Source organism: Neolamprologus multifasciatus, chromosome 6, assembly GCF_963576455.1.
Source record: "Neolamprologus multifasciatus chromosome 6, fNeoMul1.2, whole genome shotgun sequence".
NCBI classification, from domain to species: domain Eukaryota; kingdom Metazoa; phylum Chordata; class Actinopteri; order Cichliformes; family Cichlidae; genus Neolamprologus; species Neolamprologus multifasciatus.
This window is the reverse complement of record NC_140444.1, coordinates 22,783,128-22,795,381: the sequence shown is the minus strand read 5'-3', so window position 1 is coordinate 22,795,381 and position 12,254 is coordinate 22,783,128. Positions and strand designations below refer to the sequence as shown.

General features: G+C 40.2%; 1 protein-coding gene across 5 annotated transcripts in view; it reads left to right on the top strand.

Moving 5' to 3' along the window:
- The first annotated feature begins 9,647 nt into the window (after nucleotides 1-9,647).
- The window catches only part of fbxo41 (F-box protein 41), a 71,068-nt gene continuing 68,461 nt past the window's right edge, over nucleotides 9,648-12,254 (top strand). The window contains exon 1 of one of the 5 annotated variants that reach the window (XM_085161835.1): nucleotides 9,648-9,936. The gene's annotated coding sequence lies outside the window, so the exon portion shown is untranslated. The other 4 variants (XM_085161830.1, XM_085161834.1, XM_085161831.1 and 1 more) reach the window with 4 other exon arrangements.

Sequence of the window (12,254 nt, the reverse complement as noted above, 5' to 3'; positions counted from 1 at the left end):
CCCCCCCCACCGCCGCCACCCTACAATCACTTAATGGCTCTTGATCTAAGTCACACAGCTGATAAAATTCAAAACATATATTTGTATTAGAAGAGAAATGAAACTATAATTCCTCAGTAACTGAGCTGTTGTGACATTCCTGAGCTCTCGCTATTTTTTTTCTGTTGTTTTTGGATGTGAAGTGCTCAGATGTGTTAAGAGCCAGTGCAAGTAATAACAGCAGCGTTTGCCAAAATGAATAATTTGTCTTCGAGTGATTTCCAAATGTTTTTGTATTTGCCTGTTATTTGGCCTCTTGCTCCAGATTGTTCATTGTCGTGGCCGGACTGCTCGACAATAAACTGCACACTTTGCAGTGGAGTTGCATTGTTGCACGGGGAACGTGATGATGAATTTCAAGCTGCTCGCCTGCAGTTCCATCTCATTTTATCCCTTTAATGAGTATAATTGGCACTCGAGGTGATATATTGATATTGGCCGAGCTCCCACGGGCTCGTGCGTTGCTCCGTTGTGTTACCCTGAGTGTTAACAGACAGCAAAAGACCATTTGACTTACTGATTTAGCAGGAATTTCATGAAAGCCAGGCTGGCTGTCATTTTGCACAGCGTGTGGTCGCTGGTCAGTGAGTAAACTGATTTGTAAAAAAGAAGAAGAAGAAAAAATGTGGTGAACATTTACAGGGGGATAATATGGTAGCTCACTCTCTCAGACACACACACACTTAAGCGTTTATATCGTTCTGTATTCCATACTCTTATCATCTGACTATTTATCTATAAAGATTACGTTGATTAGAATTGCCAGAAAGGGAATAATTAGCATCAAGACACATCAAGACAGTGCGTCTGTAAACAGTTTAAATATTTGGTTTGATCTCATTCTGATGATTAAAAAGTATTTTTCTCTTTCAGTAACACTTCAGTCAATCCAGGCATATTACTGGTGCCCCCTGCTGTTCGCAGATCATACTACCTTCTCTGCCTTCATTCCCCCCCTGTTTTGTTGGCTTACTGATCTGTTTAGGTATGGCATATTTATTCTAAGGTGACCTGTAAAATTCAGCTTAACAATCTTAAAATCACAAAGAGACTTAGATTTGTTTTCAGATTATAATCACACCTATTCCCTAAATATATTGTAGGTATTACATTAGGATGAATTATTTACCACTGCTATTTGTAGGTGTTGCCTCCTCCACTGATTTCCCATGTGGTGTTGGCATTAGTTAAAAACACAAGTGTTAAATAACGTCAACATGCTTTAATCTCTGGCTTTAACGCGTAGGTATAATAATCATATTGTTAATAATAATTATTATAATGTGAGACTTTGCCTTTGTTTTCTTAGCCATCTTCTTCTTTGTCACCTTTTTTTGTATATATTAAAAAAAACAAAACAAATAAGCATTCTCACAGCCAAAATAAAATAAACTCCAGGCGAAGCGTTTTCATCGTACAAAAATGTCAGACATGTGTTGTGGTTGCTAAGCAAACAGCGACTAATAATATCTACATGGGAGAGGTTTGCATTAGTGCAGCAAGCCAAAGCACAGCATGTCTCAGTCTCTACCAATCTAAAGACAATGAAGGTTCACCACACTGTAATTACCCAACAATGAGTTTGTCAGTCACTTCTCATAAATATGAATAAGGAGGGATGGATAAAGGTGTTCGGTCTAAATTTGCCACGGTTTTTGACGTGAGAACGAGAAAACGGCCCAGCATCATATTCATCCTATCAAAATCTCCTGAGGGAGAGAGTTTTTAAGCTTTTGTGTGTCAGTCTTTCCCTGTCATGACTGGATGAGTGCGGCATGTAGAGGGCGTAGAGGGGTAGAGATTGATGTAACAGGTTTGGGTTTTTACTGTGTGGTTTTTTTTTTTTAAATAATGAAAAGGGTTACATGCTTTAAGAAATAGCCAGAAGGTGTCAGCTGTTACTGTGAGATGCAGGGAAAGATATAGCTGACAGAACAGCTAAATCAAAGGGAAACAGATATCTGAGGGGTATTTTTTCTTTAAATATTCAGAGTTATATTCCAATTACCACTCTCACGGTTACATATTCTTTACTTAATGCTCATCAAGAGTGCACTTGTAGTGTCACCAAAGCAGACTTGATCCCAGACCACCTCAGATTAACAATGCAAAGCAGGAATTTTATTAATTGATTAATCTTTATCGTAGTCAAATAAATAGCTTCTTCTTCCTCAGAATGCATGTACCTGTGTTTAATGGGACAGTTCATCCCCCTATTCAAGCTACATATTTTCAGTCTTCCTGTAATCCTACCTAAACCCTTTTTGGGTGTGAGATGTTCAGTTTTGAAGATATCGGCCACGTTCTCTTGAATGTAATGGAATCAGATGGCATGTGCCTTGTGGTGGTCAAAAAGCACCAAAAATTATCTTAGAAAGACCCGGCAGCAATATATGGTTCTAGAAATCCTGACCTGGTTACTCTGAAAAACAATAAATAAATAAACAAACCATGAAGTCTGTATTTTTTTTCTACTGAACTGCATCCACCAGGTCAAAGCGACTGTGCAGCTGGCTGACAGCACAGCTCAGCTGAGGCGAGACACCTTTAATCTTTACATCCTGTCACCCTGTCACGAGCCTCTCATCGCAGGTATAAGGAATGCGGTTGGTGGGTGTTGTTTGGTAAGAAAATAGCTACCACAACAACGTATGGTCAGGGGTCGAGGTCCATTTAGTTCTATTATATTCAAGAGAAGGTGGACAATATCTCCCAAAAAATAGACAAGTCATTCCAAAAACAATGTGGACGGATAAATAGCGTTACAGACCAAAGGACAAACATTTGTTTTGTTGTTTTGAAGTTTCTACCTGAAAAGATGGATTTTTGTTCAAGAACTGTGCATTTGGATCCTTTTCTGCACCCACATATGATATAAAGAGTAAGCTGATTGTTTTAGCTTTATATCTGATCACCTTTGAAAATTTACATTCAGGGGCCACATAATGTGGTGCAGACACCTTCATTCTTTCATAACTACAGATAGATCTCTGTTACTGTGACTCCCATGGGTCACAACTCCAATTCAACAATGATCACACTTCTGCGCTGTGTTTCTGTCTATTCATTGCTGTAACATCAGCTTTAAAAGTGCATTTTTACTGGCCACAGAGAATTCACCAGGCTTTGATCTCCTTCGAGTTATACTGAGAAAGTCAGCGAGAAAGACTGGTGAGGGAAATGTTAACATTTGGCATGAATAATTTGACAGTTGCGGGAAAGTGTTGAATTATGGCCCATTTGACACTTTAATGTTCTGCACGCTTGCTCAGAATAATCCAAAGTTGAGTGGGCCAAATTCAAATTGAAATAGTGAAAAGACAAAAGACATCAAAAAAGGTTAGAGCCTTTGCTTTTCAATATTAATTCATGTGTTATACATTACAGTAGTTGGTATATTTACACTAATGGACACTCTTAGATATACCTTTTGCCTTAATTTTTCATGGAACAGATTCAACAAGGGGCTGGAAATATTCCTCAGAGATTCTGGTCCATATTGATATGACAGCATCACACAGTTGCTCCAGATTTTCTTTTAACTGTACATCCATTAATGCCAATGACTGTGGCGGCCATATGACTACAGTGAACCAGTTTTCATGTTTAACAAACCAGTTTGAGATGATTTAAGCTTTGGAAATGGTGTGCTATCCTGCTGGAAGCAGCCATCAGAAGATGCTCAGTTGGTACTCTGGGGGTCAAACATGTGCCAAATGTCTCCCACCACCAGCATCTTGAACCATCGATACAAGGCAAAGAATGGATCCACGATTTGGTGTTTACATCAAATTCTGATCATAACATCCGAGTACTGCAGCAGAAAGTGAGACTCGTTAGGCCAGATAACATTTTTCTAATCTACAGTCTGATTTTGATGAGCCCATGGAAATGGTAGTCTCGGTTTCTTGTTTGTGACAGGAGTGGCACCCAGTGTGGTTTTCTGCTGCTCATCTGCATTCAGAGATGCATACCTGGTTTGCAATGAGTGGGTTGTTTGAGTTACTGTTGCCTTCAGCTTAAAGTAGTTTGGTCGTTCTCTCACCTCGGGCATCAACAAAGCATTTTCTCTCAGAGAACTGACGCTCTCTAGATATAATCTCTGTTTCAGACCATTCTCTGTAAACCATAGAGATGCTTGTGTGGGAAAATCCCAGCAGATCAGCAGTTTCTGAAATACCATGAACAGCCATGCCACATTCAGTCACGTGTCTAAATGGACTGAGTTGCTGCCATGCGATTTGCTGGTTAGAAATTTGCATTAATGAACAGCTGATCAGGTGAGCCTGATGAAATGACCAGTGAGTGTATATTAGATCATATTAGATTAAATTTGTTATCATTCTTTTGGAATTTCCATTTGTGTCTTATTGCGACAATCAGAAAGTCAAAAGGGTAAAGATATCATAACTACAGCTACCACAAAAACTCAAAAACTCATTGCAACCATGTTACACCATAACGTACCAACATACCATCATATATATTAACTGTTTAGCAGAGGTATACTACAAGGTATCAAAGACCTCTGAGCACAAGATGTAAGGTGTATGTGTTGTCCCTTTGCCACGTCTCATAAGTTGGGTGACTTGAAATGCTCCTGCCTATGTTTATAATAGTATTGAGTTTGTTATTATTAACCACAGAGAGTGAAAAATACCAGTCAATAAAAAAAAAGGCTTTCAACAGAAAAATCAGTATATGTCTATCTACAGCAAACTGTCTCAGTATAAATGTATAAATGTTGCAATCCTTTAAAAAAAAACAAAAACATTACACCATTATTTTTAGTCCCATGACAGGTTTTCATCAATCACTGTACTTACATATCTATATATATTTACATAGTGGTTCCACATGCAGTAAATCAATGTCGAATAAAAGCAAGTTACTCCTCATCAGACCCCACAATCAAAGTTTTATTTTTCTGTTTTTAAAGGTGAAGAGATTCTTTCTCTTTTTTGTTTGTGAATCTTTACATTTTTTTTCATTTTGATGATAGCTTTGAGATTGTGTGATACACCACCATTTCAGTGTCTGTCACCCAAAAAAACAGACATCTGAATTTTTAAAAAAATGTCCAGAACAAACTGCTTTTTAAACAAAAAATGTATTTCCGATAGTCTATCAGTTTTATTTAGATGCAGTATATTTAAAAATATATTGTCTTTAATTTTATTGTATTCTCAGCCTGCACATAGTGCATTTCTCATCTTTCACCAGGGAGTGGTGCTTAAGTTCCTGAATGGACCTTATGCATCTCTCTCTCTCTCTCTCTGTTACATGTTAATGTTAAGATTGAAATATATTCACATACTGACTTTGCACTATATCGCGTCTGTTTGTGTGAATACATGTGCTGTGTGCGTCACGTTCAGTCACTCCTAAAGTCTTCTCTCTCTCACAGTCAAGTGTACAGGCGCAAACACACAAGAGCACCTCTGGTTGTGGCTGTGTTCATTTTAAGCTACAGTGAAATCAAATCAAAACACCAGGCAGTGCATTCACTCTGAGGTCTGCAGCTTCAGCTTGTGAAAGCTGAAAATTTCCCCACATAAAGAGGCATTCAGCCTCTTCCACACCAAAAGGATATTGATTGAGTTGATGCTGAGGTTTTAATGACCTCCTTTAATTAAATGCACCCTTTTAGTCAGCTATTATCAGAAAGAGTGCGTTTGCATGTGCCTCGAATAACACATATTCATGCAAACACTGAATGATATCATTCAAGTGGATCAATTTGCATCATTGTGTGATTATGTGTTTAATATCAGGAACACAGAGTTACAACAGCGTGAGATTTAGTATTTCACAGCCTTTAAAACACAACATCTTTTATTATTGTAGCACCGACTGGATGAAAACATCATTGTTTGCTTTACACTGATTTAAATCTGTGTAATGATACCTCCATTTCTGTTGAAAGTACTATTCTCTTTCACCGGCCATTTTATTACATATAACTGGTCAACTCTTCGTTAACCCAAATATTTAATTAGCCAACTCCGTGCATTCAGGCGTATAGGCACATGTTGAAAGAAGAAAGGTGATTTAAGTGAATTTGAACATGGCATGACTGTTGGCCAGACGGGCTGGTCTGATTTTTTTCAGAAACTGCTGGTCTACTGCGATTTTTCACCTCGAGGGTTAACAGAGAAAAAGAAAATAAGAGAGAAAAGCGACAATATCCAGTGAGAAAATGCTTTGTTGATGTCAGAGGTCAGAGAAGAATGGACAGACCTGCTTCCAGCTGATGGTAAGGCAAAATGAACTCAAACAACCACTCATTACAACCAAGATATGCAAAAGATCATAACAATTAACAGAGTTTCACTTAAACCGGGAAATAAAAAGACTGGAAATACATTACGTGGTCTGATGAGCCTCAGCTTCTGCTGCAGAATTTAGATGGTAGGGTCAGAATTCATGTAAACAACATAAAAACATGGATCCATCCTGCCTTGTATGAGCAGTTCTGGCTGCTGGTGGTGTAGTGGTGTGGGGGATATTTTCTTAAATGCCACAGCCTACCTGAGTATTGTTGCTGACCATGCCCATCCTGTGTACCTAACTTCAGATGATTGCTTCCAGCAGCAAAACACACCAAAATGTGCCAGTGAGTGTCCACAAAGACAGTTTTAGCCCTTCTGGTTGTTAATGTTACTGAGTGAGTCCTGTTCTGTAGGAGAACCAGTCAAAATCAAGATGGATGCTTGTGTCTTTGTATCAAATGTATATAAGCAACGCATGTAAAGTAAAAAAAACCTATAACGTGTGGATGACAAAGACAAATTCATGTTTGCAGACTGCTACTTCTAAACCATTAGTACAGAATACAGCCACAGGCTGTGAAGCATGGGACAAACATCAGGTGGTGAATAAATCCCTGGAATCTGATTTTTGCTTGTGTATTATTTTTTTCTCTTTTCTGTCACCACAAAGAAGCCTACTGTATGATTAGCAGAAGAGTTATGACCCCCATTATAACACACAAACACGCTGCATTCATAGGTCCAGAACATTCTTTAACTCTGTGTTATCAAAGAACCACCCATAAAAAAATGTGATTTGTTTACCATGACTGCCTGTAGTAAACAGCAAGAAACCATCAGAGCTGGAGAAATGAGCACAAAAGAAAGTGAAATCTGTCGAGTTTAGTTCTGCGTGCTGCTGTCCACATGCAGCCCAAAATGTATCTCAGCAAGATTAAAACAGCACAGCCAAAAAGATTAAAAAAAACAAAAACAACAGGAAGTAGAATATTGTGAAAACATTTACAATAATAAATGACATAATCTTAAAGAAAAGAAATCTAATCTTTATCATAAAAGTTATGATCAAAGCTAAAACAAAAGCCAGTGAATGGTGAACTGCATTAACTGCATTCCGATTACAAGGGAGTTCGCCTTGTAATCGGAAGGTTGCCAGTTTGAGCCCCGGCTCGGACAGTCTCGGTCGTTGTGTCCTTGGGCAAGACACTTCATCCGTTGCCTACTGGTGGTGGTCAGAGGGCCCGGTGGCGCCAGTGTCCGGCAGCCTCGCCTCTGTCAGTGCGCCCCAGGGTGGCTGTGGCTACAATGTAGCTTGCCATCACCAGTGTGTGAATGTGTGCGTGAATGGGTGGATGACTGGTTGTGTAAAGCGCTTTGGGGTCCTTAGGGACTAGTAAAGCGCTATACAAATACAAGTCATTTACCATTTTACCATTAAGCAAGTCCCTCAGATACCGAGGCAGACTGTTTGTGACACACAGGGCCTGAAGGCTGAATCTTCAGTTTCCAGTTGTTATTCCTGAGGTCTATACGTTGCTCAGCTCCAGTAACACAGTTTTATTAGCAGTAATATGCTAAATGGGAACAATAGCCAGAAGTGACTGATTACCATGGCGGTGTGGGGCTCATGCTGGCCTGCCACTAACCAAACTCAACACCTTAAGCCATAAACACACCAGCTATCCCATCATAAATTAACAACAATGGAGGACAAACACATCATAGCTGCAATAACTGTTACTACACTGTAAATTTAATGCATTCACTTAAACATGAACAGTCCCTAAATCTTTGAACTAGCTGCCCTTAGTCGTTACATCTATAAAGCATGTCTAAGAAATACTTTTTTAACCATTGTTCCAGTTATTCCAGTATCACCGGGCTGTAGCCCATTCAAAATCCTTGTGTTCCATCTCTAAGTCTCTCAAAGAAAATGTACCAAAATTATCCATTACTCATATTATTTGAATTTACATTATCCTAATTGAATTGATAAATTGTATTTCTCACAGATTCTGTCTCTAGCTTGCATGAATCCTAATTCCTAACTTTAAACACATTGCCACTGATACATTTATCAGGTGGAGATATTTTGCTCTAAAAATGTATAGATTATCTTTGAAACCAAGCATCTTCAATTTTTTATATCGCAGGTGAACTTAAACACGTATACTTTTATTCTATAAAAACTCAAAGAAATTAGCTGTTATTAATTTACTGGCACTTTTGGGACCTGTGTTGACATCTGGGTGATGCAGAGTTGTGTAAAAAACAGAGAACAAAACAATAAAACAACCAGTCACGGCAGATGGCTGCCTCTTCAAATGTTGGAGGTTTTTTCAGTTAAAAGGGTGTTTTTCCTTCCCACTGTTGCCAGATTCTTGCTCATAGAGCAATATAAGAAGCGCTATATAAATGTATTGAGTTGAACTGAATTGAGAAGCAGTTATCAAAACAGCTGATAATTAATTGTTATGTGGACTGACTAATGATTGGCAACAAACAAAATACTGTTAAATTTATCATTAGTCAGCCCTATCAGCAAGGACTTGGCGACAGTGGGAAGGAAAAACTACCTTCAAACTTCTTACAGAACCAGACTCAGAGAGGAGCGGTGATCTGCCAAGTACAGCTGGGGTTGAAGGGAGAGAGGCAGACATGGTGTGGAAAAGAGCCAATAACTAATTATTAAATGCTGAGTGGTGTATAAACACACAGAGAGTGAAAAAGGTGAGTGAAGAACCTAACTGCATCATGGGAAGCCTCTAGCACACTAGACCTATTCCAGCCTGACTAAGGAGGATTTAGGGTCACCTGATCCAGCCCTAACAGTATTCTTGATCAGAAATAAATGTTTTAAGCCTAGTCTTAAAAGTAGAGAGGGTGTCTATCATCTGAATCCAAACTGGGAGCTGGTTTCTGAAAACCTGTAAAATGTCTCCCATTTTTACTTTTAAGTATTCTAGGAACTACAAGTAAGCGAAGTGCTCCACTGGGGTGATGTGGTACTATGAGGTCTTTAACATAAGAGGGAGCCTGATTATTCAAGACCTCGTATGTGAGGAGAATAATTTTAAATCTGATTCTGGATTTCACAGGAAGCCAGTGAAGAGAAACCAGTATGGGAGAAATATATCTCAGCATACGTTGAATTAAAAGACCCTTTCCGTCTTCTTCTGACCAAAGACACGTGAACATGCTGCCTGGATGACAGAGATGTTATCTTATCCATGTTTACTTGATGTTAATTAATAGGCAAGCAGGCAGCTGGTAGGACAAAACTGTCTTTTCAGTTTGTGGTGGTGAGCTGCTGAGCTGGATGAATATGATGTCTAATCAATTTCCACATCCACAGCCTGAGTTGGTACAATATCCTCTCCCTATCCTGAGGACAGAAGGGCTTCTTTTTTTTTTCTTAATGATTCACATTTTTGCATCTGCTCCTCTCCCCCCTCTCTTTTTCTCCTTCTCTCCTCCCTCCTCACTCTTCCTCTCCTCCCTGCTCGTCCTCTGCAGGCCTGCTGCTGCTCTCTGCTGCAGAGACGGGCTGCGTGACGTCACTGAAGGCTGGAGCGGTCCCTTGATTGGAGCAGGAGGGGGAGAAAAATGGGGAGAAGATTAGGAGGTGAGTGAGACCGCACGTTTCTTTTGCTTTTTCCAACGTCCCTCTGTCTTCCGATCACGTTTGTGTCAGCGTGTGTGTGTGTGTGTGTGTGTGTGTGTGTGTGCATGCTTTGTCGCTTCACTGCTGCCGCTCCGCTCTTCCCGTGCAACGAATTTTATGCAACGTCGGGAGTCCGGGTCCAGCAAGGAGCCAGTGCTGCCGTGAAAACACAGGAGAAAATCGGGTACACGCCAGGTTGTCCCCTCCCCGTTGTGCACGGCTGCTGTCACGAGTATCGGTGTGAATTAAGCTGGACTCCGGGCCTAGGCTTGTGTGTATATGTGTGCGCGCTTGCAGAGGCGTTCGTGGCTGTGAGATAACATTTGGTGGTGCCGCTCGTCCACACCCACTTGATCGGCTGCTTGTGGTTGATCCATGTACGGTGCAAAATGTGAGGATCAAAGATCGTCAGCGCCGGATGATCCAGTGGTTGCTGTCACGTCGCTGGCGGCTGTCAGGCGACAGCTACATGCAGCTTTTCAGGGATCGCTCTGAGACTTTGGCCGGCCTTGGCCTGTAGGAACTGGACAGGTTGTATGTAGAAATATTAGGATGCTGTCTGTTATAAGTTGCATGTGTTTGCTTATTGAATGTGCTCACACAGCTTGAGCATAAATCTGCATGTTCCCCCCCTTATAGCCTATACAATGTTCACTGCACAGATTTGTGCTGTTCCTCTGAGCACACTTGGATTCAAGAGGAAAGTGTCAAAGGAAGTCATGACTCTATATGCATGGTCTAATAATAATAATATACCCGAAGGACTCCTCAAACTCCCCTGATGTACCCTCAGCTCTTAAGGCAGCATGCTGCTAGAGTTTGGGAAACTGTCATATGACTACAGAGCTGGAGAAATCTCAGAGTCAGTGGGCCTTAGCCTTTATGTTGCTGCTGTGTTTGTAGAAATCTGATGTGACAAAAGTTGGGGCAGTCATGCTGAAAAAAGAGGGATGGCTGCAAGATTAGAGCTGAGTTTGTACAGGGTGGAAGTAGATTGAACTCTTTTGAAAACAGAGCTGTCAGGGCCTGTGAGTGCTCATTTTATTTAAGGAAGAGCTGTGTCCTTTATCTGCAATGCAGTTATATACAACATGCTTGTGTGCAGACAGTATGTCAGTTTATAGCATAGCTGGTCATCAGTTTCCATTTGTCATGCAAATGTCAGTGCAAACAGATGGTTTCCTGACTGATCACATGTGAGGCAAGTATTTATACAGATGCACAATACTTACTGTCTGTACTGCTATCTATCTGGTAGGATCCTTTGATGCAGGTCTTGCCATGGTGACACCTCCAGGCACTCCTGGAAAATATTTTTTGAAGGATTATCTAAACTTAAATTATCTTAACTTAAATCTCATTGATTATTTGGACATTAAAATGGACATGTCCAGGTAAAACCTGCTTAAAAATGTTCATTGACTTTGCCCCAAGTTTCATCAAAGTTTTTAAAAAGGTCCCCCAACTACCACAGAAGTTACACTTCTGCCACCGTCTTTGCTGTTTTCCCAAAGATTTTAATCTGCATCCTTTCAGTCTGCAGTTCTCAAACTGAGGGGTGGGGTCCCACTGGTGGGACAGAGTCACTATGAGCAACAAACTGAAAAATGTGAGGTAAAGCTGACTGAAGTAGCTTCTTGTAAGGGAAATAAACAAGTGTTTGCTGGGGCTGTCTTGGTGACATCTGCTTTAGTCAAACTGAGATGTTTTAATAATGAGAAAGAACAAATTTAGTTAAATAGGTGTTTTGGTGCTAAAGACATAAACAAAGTAAGATTTTGGCATGTCTGCTAGTTTTTTGGAGAAGCAGCCATCAGCTTTCTTTTTTTTTGGTGCTGGAGCTCATCATGTTCTCCTGGCTGTGTTTTGTTATGTACTTTATTTCTAGAATTTAACGTAGATTATTTAGTTATTTTTATTTATTTCTGCAGATGTACAGCCAGCCAACTGTTTTCTGTATGACATTATCAGTCTTTCACATCATTGTGGGGGAATTTTGGCCTGCTCTTCCTTACAGTGTTGCTTCAGTTCGACTCTTTTAAGATCTTGCCAGGGCTTTTCAATCGTCTTGAGGTCTGGACATTAACTGGGTCATTGCAACATTTTAATTCTTTTCTTTTTCAGCCAGTCTGTCGTAGATGTGCTGCTGTGCCTGGGATCATTGTTTGGTTGCGTGACCCAGATTGGGCCAAACTTTAGCTGTTGGGCAGATAGCCTTACATTTGACTCAAGAATACTTTGGTATACAGAGGAGTTCATGGTCGACTCAATGACTGCAA